The sequence below is a fragment of the Bos mutus genome, chromosome 8, assembly GCF_027580195.1.
Source record: "Bos mutus isolate GX-2022 chromosome 8, NWIPB_WYAK_1.1, whole genome shotgun sequence".
Taxonomy (NCBI): domain Eukaryota; kingdom Metazoa; phylum Chordata; class Mammalia; order Artiodactyla; family Bovidae; genus Bos; species Bos mutus.
The window spans coordinates 80501679-80517366 of record NC_091624.1 but is presented as its reverse complement, the minus strand read 5'-3'; the positions used below and the strand labels follow the sequence as shown (position 1 = coordinate 80517366).

The 15688-nt window shown below is 39.0% G+C and overlaps 1 pseudogene; it reads left to right on the top strand.

The window, feature by feature from the left end:
- Nucleotides 1-1418: 1418 nt before the first annotated feature.
- On the top strand, nucleotides 1419-2279 carry LOC102278406 (tropomyosin alpha-4 chain pseudogene; annotated as a pseudogene).
- The last annotated feature ends 13409 nt before the right edge of the window (nucleotides 2280-15688 follow it).

Genomic DNA, 15688 nt, shown 5'->3' with positions numbered 1-15688 from the left:
GAATGCACTGGTCATAACAAACACCCTCTTCCAACAACATAAGAGAAGACTCTACACATACACCTCACCAGATGGTTAACACCGAAATCAGATTGATTATATTCTTTGCAGCCAAAGATGGAGAAGCTCTATACAGTCAACAAAAACAAGACCAGGAGCTGACTGTGGCTCAGATCATGAACTCCTTATTGCCAAACTCAGACTTAAATTGAAGAAAGTGGGGAAAACCACTAGACCATTTAGGTATGACCTAAATCAAATCCCTTATGATTATACAGTAGATGTGAGAAATAGATTTAAGGGACTAGATCTGATAGACAGAGTGCCTGATGAACTATGGACAGAGGTTCATGACATTGTAAAGGAGACAGGGATCAAGACAATCCCCAAGAAAAAGAAATGCAAAAAAGCAAAATGGCTGTCTGAGGAGGCCTTACAAATAGCTGTGAAAACAAGAGAAGTGAAAGGCAAAGGAGAAAAGGAAAGATATAACTATTTGAATGCAGAGTTCCAAAGAATAGCAAGGAGAGATAAGAAAGCCTTCCTCAGCGATCAATGCAAAGAAATAGAGGAAAACAATAGAATGGGAAAGACTAGAGATCTCAAGAAAATTAGAGATATCAAGGGAACATTTCATGCAATGATGGGCACAATAAAGGACAGAAATGGTATGGACCTAACAGAATCAGAAGATGGTAAGAAGAGATGGCAAGAATACACAGAAATATACAAAAAAGATCTTCACAACCCAGATAACCATAATGGTGTGATTACTCACACTCACCTAGAGCCAGACATCCTGGAATGTGAAGTCAAGTGGGCCTTAGGAATCATCACTATGAACAAAGCTAGTGGAGGTATGGAATTCTAGTTGAGCTATTTCAGATCCTAAAAGACGATGCTGTATAAGTGCTGCATTCAGTATGCCAGCAAATTTGGAAAACTCAGCAGCAGCCACAGGACTGGAAAAGGCAGTTTTCATTCCAATCCCAAAGAAAGGCAATGCCAAAGAATGCTCAAACTACTGCACAATTGCACTCATCTCACACGCTATTAAAGTAATGCTCAAAATTCTCCAAGCCAGGCTTCAGCAATGCGTGAACCGTGAACTTCCTGATGTTCAAGCTGGTTTTAGAAAGGGCAGAGGAACCAGAGATCAAATTGCCAACATCTGCTGGATCATGGAAAAAGCAAGAGAGTTCCAGAAAAACATCTATTTCTGCTTTATTGACTATGCCAAAGCCTTTGGCTGTGTGGATCACAATAAACTGTGGAAAATTCTGAAGGAGATGGGAATACCAGACCACCTGACTTGCCTCTTGAGAAACCTGTATGCAGTCAAGAAGCAATAGTTAGAACTGGACCTGGGCAGCTCTTGCCGGAGCTGAGCCCAACCGAGCGCCCGCCGCTGTCCGCTGCCCGCTGCGTGCGCCTCCGCCCCATGGCTGGCCTCAACTCCCTGGAGGTGGTGAAACGCAAGATCCAGGCCCTGCAGCAGCAAGCAGATGAGGCGGAGGACCGCGCGCAGGGCCTGCAGCGAGAGCTGGATGGCAGCGCGAGCGGCGCGAGAAAGCCGAAGGTGATGTGGCAGCTCTCAATCGGTGCATCCAGCTCGTTGAGGAGGAGTTGGACAGGGCCCAGGAACGACCGGCCACAGCCCTGCAGAAGCTGAAGGAGGCAGAAAAGGCTGCAGATGAGAGTGAGAGAGGGATGAAGGTGATAGGAAACCGCGCCATGAAAGATGAGGAGAAGATGGAGATTCAGGAGATGCAGCTTAAAGAGGCCAAACACATCGCCGAGGAGGCTGACCGCAAATACGAAGAGGTAGCTCGAAAGTTGGTCCGAACTAAAATGTGGTGACCTGGAAGAAGAACTCAAGAATGTCACTAACAACCTGAAGTCACTAGAGGCTGCATCTGAAAAGTATTCTGAAAAGGAGGACAAATATGAAGAAATTAAACTTCTCTCCGGCAAACTGAAAGAGGCTGAGACCCGTGCCGAATTTGCAGAGAGAACAGTTGCAAAACTGGAAAAGACAATTGATGACCTGGAAGAAAAACTGGCCCAGACCAAAGAAGAGAACGTGGGCTTACATCAGACACTGGATCAGACACTAAACGAACTAAACTGTATATAACCAAAACAGAAGAGTCTTGTTCCAACAGAAACTCCAGAGCGCCGTGTCTTTCTCTTCTCTTGTAAGAAGTTTCTTTTGTTATTGCCTCTTCACTTTGCTGGAATGTCAAGCAAATTATGAATACATGACCAAATATTTTGTATCAGAAAGAAAAAAAAAAGAACAGTACATGGAACAACAGACTGGTTCCAAATAGGAAAAGGAGTACGTCAAGGCTGTATATTGTCACCCTGCTTATTTAACTTATATGCAGAGTACATCATGAGAAACACTGGGCTGGAAGAAGCACAAGCTGAAATCAAGATTGCTGGGAGAAATATCAATAACCCCAGATATGCAGATGACACCACCCTTATGGCAGAAAGTGAAGAACTAAAGAGCCTCTAGACGAAAGTGAAAGAGGTGAGTGAAAATGTTGACTAAAAGCTTTAGATTCAGAAAACTAAGATCATGGCATCCAGTCCCATCACTTCATGGCAAATAGATGGGGAAACAGTGGAAACAGTGGCTGACTTAATTTTGGGGGGCTCCAAAATCACTGCAGATAGTGACTGCAGCCATGAAATTAAAAGACACTTACTCCTTGGAAGGAAAGTTATGACCAACCTAGACAGCATATTATAAAGCAGAGACATTACTTTGTCAACAAATGTCCATCTAGTCAAGGCTATGGTTTTTCCAGTAGTCATGTATGGATGTGGGAGTTGGACTATAAAGACAGCTGAGCACCGAAAAATTGATGCTTTTGAGCTGTGGTGTTGGAGAAGACTCTTGAGAGTCCCTTGGACTGCAAGGAGATCCAACCAGTCCATCCTAAAAGAGATCAGTCCTGGGTGTTCATTTGAAGGACTGATGCTGAAGCTGAAACTCCAATACTTTGGCCACCTGATGTGAAGAGCTGACTCATTTGAGAAGACCCTGATGCTGGGAAAAATTGAAGGTGGGAGGTGAAGGGGATGACAGAGGATGAGATGGTTGGAATGCATCACTGACTCAATGCACATGGGTTTGGGTAGATTCCTGGAGTTGGTGATGGACAGGGAGGCCTGGTGTGCTGCGGTTCATGGGGTTGCAAAGAGTCAGACACGACTGAGTGACTGAACTGAACTATTCTTTGTTTTCTCCATGTTTATAAGTCAGGTGGCTGGTTGTGGTATGCTTTTTATGGTATATCTGCTTAGCTTCTCAAACTAAACTAGGTCTTTGCTTTCACACTTGCATTGATTTTAATGTTGGTTTCCATTAAAGCTGTCTTATGTTAACTTTGTTGATAAGAATTTATATGCTTTTAAAGAATTAATGTAGATTATCAAATCCATTGTATCCTATTTTACAAGCTGTTATGGCTTATCCTTAGCGACTTTATGGATACAAAACTCACCTCAGAAAAGACTGCTGGGGAATTCAGCCATATTCCTATCTGTCTCTTTCTCACTTCAAGGGATAAAATATTTAGATAGCTTACCAAATTACATATTGATTTGAGCTACAAGACATTGATCTATTTTTACTTGCAGATATCTGTATTTCCAAAGGTGCCATTTTGCTTCCTAAAATCTTGTTCTCCTGATTAAATCCATCATACCCTCTACTGCTTATCTTTCAATTTCCTAATTATTACAATTCTGAGAAAATTATGAATTGCCAGACTAATATAAAGATGTGCTTTTGTGATTCAGCATATCCTTATAAGGTGTCTTTTTGTTTATTTAACTGTCATTTTCTATTTTAGAACCTTAGTAAGTCAAATGCATTAGCGATTAATCCAGGTTGGTTAGCTTTCACTGTAAATAACATGGCTATTGAATTCTCTGTATCTTCAGAATCAACTGGCCTCTAGGGATACATGAAACCTGAAAAACAATGTGATATTCACTGTCTGTAACCTTTCTGCTTCACTTACTCTATTTGTATGGGGAAACGGAATGAAGAGAACTTTTAGAGAAAGAATTAGATTTATCTGTCTGTTCAGCACTTGATGCATTTCCTCATAAAATTCTCTTAATGATACTAAAAACCTCTATTACTGTCTCCACTGCCTAGATGAGTTAGTTAAAATTTGTGTTGTGCTGAGTCGCTTCAGTTGTGTCTAACTTTGTGCGACCGTATGGACTATAGCCCACCAGGATCCTCTGTCTAGGCAAGAAAACTGGAGTGGATAGCCATGCCCTCCTTCAAGGGGAGTTAGTTAAAATTTGGAGAAGTTAAATATCAGGAGGAGAAGGCATTGTCACCCCCACTCCAGTACTCTTGCCTGGAAAATCCCATGGAAGGAGGAGCCTGGTGAGTGGCAGTCCATGGGGTCGCAAAGAGTCGGACACGACTGAGCAACTTCACTTTCACTTTCATGCATTGGAGAAGGCAATGGCAACCCACTCCAGTGTTCTTGCCTGGAGAATCCAGGGACAGCAGAGCCTGGTGGGCTGCTGTCTATGGGGTCGCACAGAGTCGGACATGACTGAAGTGACTTAGCAGTAGCAGCAGCAAATATCAGGCTGCAGGTCTTACAGCTGATAAGACACCATCAGGATTTAAAACTATGCTATGCTATGCTATGCTAAGTCATTTCAGTCGTGTCCGACTCTGTGCGACCCCACAGATGGCATTCCACCAGGCTCCGCCGTCCCTGGGATTCTCCAGGCAAGAATACTGGAGTGGGTTGCCATTTCCTTCTCCAGTGCATGAAAGAGAAAAGTGAAAGTTAAGTCGCTCAGTGTCTGACTCTTAGCAACCCCATGGACTGCAGCCCACCAGGCTCCTCCGTCCATGGGATTTTCTAGGCAAGAGTACTGGAGTGGGGTGCCATTGCCTTCTCCAACTAGGTCTGCTGATTCCATAGTCTGCACCTTCTCACTAATCAGATTAATTTCATAATTTTGCATTCTAGGTTACCTTGTGTTTTCATTATTTATATGTATATTATTTCTCCTTTTTAGATCAATGATTCTCAAAGTGTGACTCCTGGAGTATCAGCATCAAATTCACCCAGGCTGGGTGTTTGAGTACTGATTTTTTGTCTTAGATCCATCGAATTGTAAAATCTTAGCAGAGGACAGAATTTGTCTTACTAATATAGTCCCAAATAAATCTAATGCACAATATAATTTAAAACCACCCTTCTAAGAGCCATGTTTGATACATCTATTCATTTTCTACATTTTCCAGGTTAGTGTCAGACAGTTGGTGCTCAGTAAGTGCATTTCAATCAGATTCTGAACATATTTTAGAATCCTTGAGTAAGAAGTTTGATTTTCTTTTATATTAAATCAATCAAGTAATTGTCCATGACATTGGCTACCAGAACTCTCCTATAATTCCTTTAATTACTGTAGCCTTTTGGGTTCTAGAAGGCAATGCAGAGAACATAGAAGACTAGATTACAGAATTTTACGAAAGCATATGGACCAATTGATACCATTTGACTTAAAAACATAGCAATGCGAATATCTCGTCTAGTTTAATGAATAGCTTTATAAAGAATTATATATTTGGTATGCCCTATTGATAGTGTCCACCTTTCTGCTATTTTCTTTGTCCTTTTCCCTTCACATTAAAAAAAAGCAATCAACCCCATGAGATATTGTTAAGGGATATGGGAATAGATAGGATTTTATTAGGAAAAATAGGAGGGAAAAGCCTAAAAATGTTTTAGAAGCTTAAAAAGCTTTTAATACAAGCATGTTTTTGTTCAGGAATCTTTTCTTGATATCTTTGAAGCTTCAAAATTTTTTAAATGACCAATGGGCACTGAAAACTCTCCATTGGTTTCTAGGCTTTCTATATATCATGACACCATGGGACTCATTTGGATTTCACTGCATATATTAATTGATTCAGTAAGTGTCAAAATTACATATCAGCTTTGGAAAAGTTAAACTGAAAAGTACTCTATGATTTATGAAAATGCTTATTTAAAAAAAACTATTTGGTCTAATGGGTGAGGTCCATGGTGCCCCCACCAAGAGATCAAAGATGTCTTAAGATAAACCTATTGTAGTCTCTTATAGATTCTTCTGATCTTTTTTTTGGGCCATGCTGCATGACATATGAGGTATTAGTTCCTCCACCAGGTATCAGACTCCTGTGCCTGCAGTGAAAACGTGGAGTCTTAACTTGTGGGCCACCAGGGAAGTGCCTTGACTCTTCTAATTCTTATGCACAGGACCAATAAGCTTTTCCAAATCCATATGATCATGCGTTCCGTATTCAGGCCCTCTCAGTATCCACGTGTCAATAGATGTAGTTATTTTCTGTCATTCATAGAACAAAATAATGGAATCAGTTATTTTTCTAACATATTCATTTGCTATTATGTTTGGTTCATAAGAGGGTAGTATTAGAATATAGGGAAAATTCCATTATTATATCTTATAGATATATTCATTGCAGTGCTTGCCACATAGTATTTTAATAATTTGTTAATCATTTCTTCTTAACATATCTTGAACATATGTTAACTTCACTTCAGGGTCTCTGGATGATATTTTTCCACTATCAGATATAAAAATAGCCAATTATAAATAGATTTCAAGCAATTCTAAAAGTTAAGAGAGTATTGAATTTCAGTTAACAATTTATATGTGATTGTATGTGAGGTCATATGCATCCAACCCTCACCTTTACATTTTCCTGAAGGAAAAGTGAACTTATCTAACTTTATCTATTTAATTGTAAAGAGTGTTTGATCTAGCAAATGAACAGACAGATTTTCATGGAAATGTCTTGAGAAAAAAGAGCCATGGAAACAATTGAGGAGAATTTCCTATTATTAAGCTGTTGGTATTTTATAGCTCTCTGACCTAGAATATTTCTAGAATATGATGATGACTGTACTTATTCTACAATTGTACATTTCCTACAGGATTTTCTTCCTGCTTACACTGTGGTAGCTAGAAAAGCAAAACACTCTCTTTTTTAGTCTCCCTTGCAAAGTAGGGTGTCAGTGTGATATATATTCTGGTTAATGAGGTGTCAGTGAAGCCTGTTGGGACTGCTAAGAAAGTTTTTACTTCTTGATGTAAGCAGCATATGTCACCCAACCTCTCTTTCATTCCTTCTCAAGTTCACTCATCATGGTGGGATCTTCAGAAGCTACCTTGCAGGAAGGAAGGATCAGAAAAGGAAAGAGCAAGAGAATCAGTGACATCAGCACTATTTTTATTGGTGACCTAATGTCAGAAGTTCTATAACCATAGATTTGGTGGTTTTTTTTAAGAAAAGGAAGGGAGGAAAAAAAATTATCTGTGATTTATATAAGCCACTGAACTTCAGTATTCTGTTGCTTATAGCCAGATGCATTATGAGTCATGCATTTAACCCTTATGGCAGGTAGGAGATGTATTTAGACATTATCATAGATTTTTCTTCTAACACTTGGGAATTTCATAGACTTGTAAGACTTTCCCTTATATTTAGAATTCCTATAATCTGTAAAGAAACATATTTTATCCAGGATAGGAAAACATAATGACTTAGAAAATGATCAAATGTTTGGGTAGTTTTTAATTCTATTCTTAGAAGAAAATGGAGGTACAAATTATAACAGTAGGGAAAATAGAATATATTTTTAAAGCAACTTATTAATGATAGATATAAGTTAGCATTCTGATTATGATGAAAGTTATTTCTTAAAATGGTACAGTGTATATGTTTTTAAATTTATGTATACTAAATGCAGGGGAGTATCCAGGATAAGATTCTGAAACAGCAAAGAGACTTTATTGGAAAGAGAGTGAAATCCAAATAAAGTCTTCAGGTTAGTTAATGGTAAGCCATTGATGTTAATATTTTACTCTAACCAATTCTCAGTTATGTAAGACGTTAGCATTAAGGGAAACTGAATGAAGGGCCTATGGAAAACTCTTTGTCTACGCTTCTCTAAATATAAAATACTGTTTCAAAATTTTAAATGTATTAAAATTATATATACATGTAAAAGTATGTACATTTACTCTCTGTGGATAATACAAAAGTTGAAGCTATTCATGCATATCCACTGGAACTATTGTAACAGAGGTGATGAACTTGACTTGTTACGTTTTGGTAAAAGGACCACTCCTAGTGCTGGAGAACTTATGTGTTTCATTCAGGAGAGTCTGCGAGCAATATTTTTCAATAGACACATTCATTTTGTGAGAAGAAGCCTTGGGTAATATTTACTCATGTGATCTTTGTTCCTCAACCACAGTTTCAATAACAGTTGTCACCATGAGTTCACCCTCCCGTGTGGTTTGGTGTTGTAATAGCAAGACTGTTAGGCAGCCTCCTTTGAAACTTCTGCTTATTATCCTTCCTTAAGCTGGCAGGAACAACCTTTACTTCCCCCATCATTTCCACACTGAAATGTTCACTCCACTGCCCTGTGGCTCCCCTGTGCACACTGGCTGCTGTGACTTGTATTGAGCTTTATGTGTGCAGATACTTTTCAAGAGAATAACACATTCTTCTCAAATATTGAGTGGATTCAGTTTGTGTTCCTGATGTTAGAAATCTATTCCCCATGCTCCTAAGTTGACTGCTTTTGGATTTAGGTATCATCAGGAGTGGCTTAGTGAGGGTTATCCTAACATAGGCTTCTGTCAGGAAAAACAGGTTTCGTGGTTTACCGCAATCATGCCCTTTTCAATATTCAGTTCAGTTCAGTCACTCAGTTGTGTCTGACTCTTTGTGACCCCATGAACCACAGCATGCCAGGCCTCCCTGTTCATCACCAACTCCCAGAGTCCACCCAAACCCATGTCCATCGAGTCAGTGATGCCATCCAACCATCTCATCCTCTGTCGTCCCCTTCTCCTCCCGGCCTCAATCTTTCCCAGCATCAGGGTCTTGTCAAATGAGTCAGCTCTTTGTATCAGGTGGCCAAAGTTTTGGAGTTTCAGCTTCAACATCAGTCCTTCCAATGAACACCCAGGACTGATCATGCCCTTTTCAATATTATGGTATTGTTAAATAAGCATTATAAATGAATTTTAAGAATTTACCCCTAATTTCTTGCCTTAAACCACTAAGAATGTTTTTCTTCACTTTTCCTTTCAATCACTTATCATATATCTATAGCTTTCATAGTTTTAACAGTCATGCGAGGGAAATATTCTTTATTTAAAAGTAAATAATTTCATTTTGCGAGTTCATCATCTGTATGATTTTAATTGATGCAGGCTGCTTCATTAGTTTAATATATCATCATTTAATTATATTCAACATCAGATCAGATCAGATCAGATCAGTCGCTCAGTCATGTCCGACTCTTTGCGACCCCATGAATCGCAGCACGCCAGGCCTCCCTGTCCATCACCAACTCCCGGAGTTCACTGAGATTCACATCCATCGAGTCAGTGATGCCATCCAGCCATCTCATCCTTTGTCGTCCCCTTCTCCTCCTGCCCCCAATCCCTCCCAGCATCAGACTCTTTTCCAATGAGTCAACTCTTCACATGAGGTGGCCAAAGTACTGGAGTTTCAGCTTTAGCATCATTCCTTCCAAAGAAATCCCAGGGCTGATCTCTTTCAGAACGGACTGGTTGGATCTCCTTGCAGTCCAAGGGACTCTCAAGAGTCTTCTCTAACACCACAGTTCAAAAGCATCAATCCTTTGGTGCTCAGCTTTCTTTATAGTCCAACTCTCACATCCATACATGACCACAGGAAAAACCATAGCCTTGACTAGACGGACCTTTGTTGACAAAGTAATGTCTCTGCTTTTGAATATGCTATCTAGGTTGGTCATAACTTTCCTTCCAAGGAGTAAGCGTCTTTTAATTTCATGGCTGCAGTCACCATCTGCAGTGATTTTGGAGCCCAGAAAAATAAAGTCTGCCACTGTTTCCCCATACAGTTTATTATTATATTGTTTCTTCTATATGGATTATGGTACTGAATGTCTGTTATGAGTTGAATTGTGTTCCTCCATTTGTCCATTAGACAAATTCACATGTCTAATTCCTATCCTCCAGTACCCCAAAATGTGACCTTATTTGGAAATAAATTTGCTGCAGATATAATAAATTAAGATGAGGTCACTGGGGTGGGCCCTGATCCAATGTGACATGTCCTTATAGAGAATGGCAATTAGACATAGAAACCCACACATGCACAGAAAGAACCCCCTGTGAAGATGAAAACAGAGGTCATGGTGATGCTTCTACAAGCTGTGAATTTTTAAAGATTGTCACCTATGTATCAGAAACTACAGGAGAGGCATGGCACAGATTCTTTCTGATGGCCCTTAGAAGAAACCCACCCTGCAGATACCTTGGTTTGAGACTTCTGGCCGCTAGAATTGAGAGGCGATAAACTTCTGTTGTTAAAGTCACCCAGTATGTGGTACTTTAGTTATAATAAACTAATATAATGTCATTGAAATATCCTATGTGATTAGTATATATCAATCTTGGTTTTGGCTCAGTGCCTATATTTATACTTCCTTACTCAGAATAATTTTTGGTTAAGCTTCCCTAGTTATAGAGTAAACACAACTTATAAATCATATATACTTTCATATATACATGAATATATGTCTTTATACATAAATATGTATATTTACATACAATATATCTTTAAAAAACATGCCTATGAACATGTTCAGACTGTGGCACAATCGCACACATTTCACATGCTAGCAAAGTAATGCTCAGAATCTTTCAAGCTAGGCTTCAACAGTATGTAAACTGAGAAATTCCAGATGTACAAACTGGATTTTAAAAAGGCAGAGGAACCAGAGATCAAATTGCCAACATCCGCTGGATCATAGAAAAGGCTAGAAAATTCCAGAAAACCATCAACTTCTTCAGTGACTACACTAAAGCCTTTGACTCTATAGATCACAACAAACTGTGGAAAATTTTTAAAGAGTTGGGAATACCAGACCACTTTACCTGCCTCCTGAAAAACCTGTATTCAGGTAAAAAGCAGCAGTTAGAACCAGACATGGAACAACAGACTGGTTCTATTGGGAAAGGAGTACATCAAGGCTGTATATTGTCACCCTGCTTATTTAACTTCTATGCAGAGTACATCATGTAAAATGCTGGGATGGATGAAGCACAAGCTGGAATCAAGATTTCTGGGAGAAATATCAATAACTTCAGATATGCAGATGATACCACCTTTATGGCAGAAAGTAAAGAGGAACTAAAGACTCTTGATGAAAGTGAAAGAGGAGACTGAAAAAGCTGGCTTAAAATTCAGCATTCAAGAAACTAAGATCATAGTATCTGGTCCCATCACTTCATGGCAAATAGATGAGGAAACAGTGGAAAGAGTGACAGACTTTGTTTTCTTGGGCTCGAAAATCACTGCAGATGGTGACTGCAGCCAACGTGTACACCCGTGGAGGATTCATGTTGATGTATGGCAAAACCAATACAATATTGTAAAGTAATTAGCCTCCAATTAAAATAAGTAAATTTAAATTTTAAAAAAAGGCACTTTCTTCTTGGAAGAAAAAACTATAACAAACCTAAGAAAAAGCAGAAACATTATTTTGCCTGAAAAGGTCCATATAGTGAAAGCTATAGTTTTTCCAATAGTCATATACGGATGTGAGAACTGGACAATAAAAAAACCTGAGCCCTGAAGAATTGACGCTTTTGAACTGTGGTGTTGGAGAAGACTCTTGAGAGTCCCTTGGACTGCAAGGAGATCCAACCAGTCCATCCTAAAGGAAATCAGTCCAGAATATTCATTGGAAGGACTGATGCTGAAGCTTCAGCTTCAATACTTTGGCCACCTGATGTGAAGAGATGACTCATTGGAAAAGACTCTGATACTGGGAAAATTTAAAGGTAGGAGGAGAAGGGGATGACAGAGGATGAGATGGTTGGATGGCATCACAGACTCAAGGTACATGAGTTTGAGCCAACTCCGGGAAATGGTGAAGGATAAGGAAGCCTGGCATGCTGCAGTTCAGGGAGGCACAAAGACATGACTGAGCTACTGAACAGCACTGGCAACAATGTCAATGGCCACTATTCTATTAATGAAAATTAATGACAACATAAGAATATCCTCTCATAAGCATCACTCTCACATATTAACTTATTATTTTGAATGCTTTTTATTAAATTATTTGTTTCAATAGCATTATGAATTTATGGACCTTTCATAGTTTCAACTACTTTTAATAATCTGTAATTATTTTTAATTTTTAAATGATTTAATTTGATCAGGAGTAGTCCTCAACACAGAGAAGGCAATGGCACCCCACTCCAGTACTCTTGCCTGGAAAATCCCAGGGACGGAGGAGCCTGGAAGGATCATGTCCATGGGGTCGCTGAGGGTTGGACACGACTGAGCGACTTCACTTTCACTTTTCACTTTCATGCATTGGAGAAGGAAATGGCAACCCACTCCAGTGTTCTTGCCTGGAGAATCCCAGGGATGGGGGAGCCTAGTGGGCTGCCGTCTATGGGGTCGCACAGAGTCGGACACAACTGAAGTGACTTAGCTTAGCAGGCCTCAACAGGCAACAGCCACCAATGGCTGATTTTGCTTTCTAACAGTGTCCTCGTCATTCCTGAAAGCAGTCTTAATATGTAACAAGTGGAAGTTACAGACCTAATCTGAATTTTCCTACCTCAGGAAATGGAGTTATCCCCCTTCCCTTTCAGTGGAGAATGTTCTTAGAGGGGTAGTTCAGAGCATGTGTTGAACTCATTAGCATTGGTGGTAAATGCTAGTGTTGCTACAGTTTTGTGAATAAAAAAGAAAAGGTGATTTTTTATGTGATCACAGGTTCATATCTATCTTTCTGTGTTTGCATTTGACATATGTTCCAAAACTATTCTTGTCTTTGCTTTGAAGTCTGATAGGCTATTCAGCTTTTGACTCCAGTTAAAGTACGGCAATGGAGTCGGGAGCTGTGCACCAAATGGATGGTAGAGGATGTCCTAGAGGTGTGGCTCTTTGGATTCTAACTTAAACAGAAAGGAATTTAATATAAGGGTCTCAGGTTAGTTTGGAGGATTGACAGGAAAGCTGAACAAGCCGGCATGGAACTCCCAGGAAGCACAGGAACATCATGCAGTAGAAAGGAAATACCTTCTTGATCATCACAGGTGTACCCCTTTGCTATGAAGAAGACTGGAGAATCTTGTCATATAATTCTCCTAAGATATGCCCACAGAGTGCAGGAGAGTTCTGAGTTATATGCCAAAAGGTGGCTGGGCCATCAGATGTATATCTATTTTAAGAACAGAAAGCATTCGGAGGCTATCAAAATGAACTAAGTGAGAAGTCAGCTTTACCCAAGAAAAGGGTAGTGAACAAGGAGAAAAGAAGTGGATAAAGAGCAAAAGAAATCAAAGCTATCTGATTATGTTAGAAACTCTGCAAGGAATTATGAGACAAAATGACATTCCCAAATGTGGTATTAATATATTGGGTCACATTTTTCTTGTATTTTTCTTCTCTGTAAAACCTACCAGGCCATAGACTCAGGAAAGCATCACTCTCCTGTTGATCAAAATAATAATATTAAATGATGATAAAAAGTACATGGTAAAGGTATGGTATGTTTTAGCTCAATACATATAAATTTTCTTTTATGAAAGGTTTATGGTAATTTGTTGAGAAACCAGGAAATAGTGAAAGATGGTGAAGCCTGGTGTGCTGCAGTCCATGGGGTCACAAAGAGTCAGATATGACTGAGTGACTGAACAACAACAATAACATGATAATTTGTTGAAAAAATAAGTATATATTAACTGATGATGCATTGTTTTCCTTGAATCCAGGATTTATTTAACAATAAGAACAGAACAAGCAATGGTGTAGCAATGCTATCACTGTTATCAATAAGGAGCAGGAGAGAAGGAATAAAATGATCAGAAGGTTAAAAAACTATTAAATCTGGCTGGGATTTCAGTGACTAAAAATAGTGCACTGAAGTTTAGGACAGAAGACTGAGATAGAGTTTGGCATCTGGCTATATTATAGTCACATTTAAAATGATGCATTTAAATAAGATTATAGAGAGAGTCCAAAGTCAATGAAAGATTAATGTTTGTTATATTTAGGAGAAAGAAAAGGAAATAAGAAATAGTAAATGTGTCAGAAAAGGAGATCATTTCATTTTTCCCCTTAAGAGCAAGAGAAACATCTCATTAAAGGAGAATCAATATGGCTCCCCATTTTATAATCACACCATATATAATTTATAGATAGATTAACATTTTGGTGGGCTTCCGAGAGGGCTCAGATGGTAAAGAATCTGCCTGCAATGCAGGAGATGCTGGCTCAATCCCTGAGTTGGGAAGATCCTCTGGAGAAGGAAATGGCAACTTCCTCCACTATTCTTGCCTGGGAAATCCAACGGACAGAGTCGTCAGACATGACTTAGCAACTAAGCAACGACAACACACATTTTAGGAAACTAATTGGTATATGATTATCAAAGCGCTTTGAAATCTAAGATCAAGAACAGAAGGAGTGGGCATCTTCTAGGGTACATGATTAAGTGCTTAAGGGCAGAGGGTTTGGAATTAGAAAATCCTAGGACTGAATCCTGATTCCATCACTTATGAACTCAGATGAGGCGCTGAAATTTTGTAAGCCTCATTTTCCCACATCTATCAAGGTATTGTACAATCGTTCAAATGTATTCTGTTATCTGACACATTCGTTATATCACCTTACCACCCACATTTATTTGGCAATTTATATTTGGATATAATAGAAATAGATCTGACTGATAGTGCACAAATTACCACTAAAATAGTCTTGCTTGTGGAGCTGTTACATAAAATGTGACTGTGTGTTGTTTGGTATGCAGATATTTTCATTCCCATTCCTTCCCTATGAAGCTGTAATATTCCCACAGTCAAGGCCTACAGTCTAAAAAAAAATGAACATGGAAGCAATAATCAAACCCTGTACAGAGATAAAATTCACAGGTCTGAAGAAAATGAAACCAACTCCATCTTGTGTATGTACATTTACTCAGTTTCCAGGAGTTTTGTGGTTATTGGGGAATTTGGAATGTCTTTGCTCTCATCAAATGAATGTTTTCTTTAAAGCTAGTACAATGGGAAAAGGAAGAAAGCAAAGATGATTTAGAGCCCCAGAAAACATGAGACAATAAAACTCAATCACGTGTGCTGTTTGTTTATATGTTTGTGTGTGTGTGCATGCACATGCAAGCCGGGGGGGAGAGAAAGCTGTTGGAAATAATTTTGAAAAATATTTAATTTTCTAAAATAACCTTTAGTGTTTCCATCTTACAGCTATGCATTGTATGCAGGGCCTTTCACATAGCAACCTGAGAATAAGAGACATGCACAATCAGAATTAGTATGGGAATTGACCTTTGCCAAAAAATTTTGAAGTAGTTTTTTAATGTCATTGATTTCCTTTCATGAGAGCTATAAAAACTGTCACCACCACACCCCACCCAGTATACATTCTGTCTGCACTGGACTTCTTTTAGTTTTTCTAATGTTTCACAATCCCTCTGTCTCAGAGCTGTTCCCACTGTGTGAAAGAACCTTTTCCCACCTCATCAGGTTATATCATTAATTCATACATATTCTTTTTTAAGATACTCAGTAGTTTATA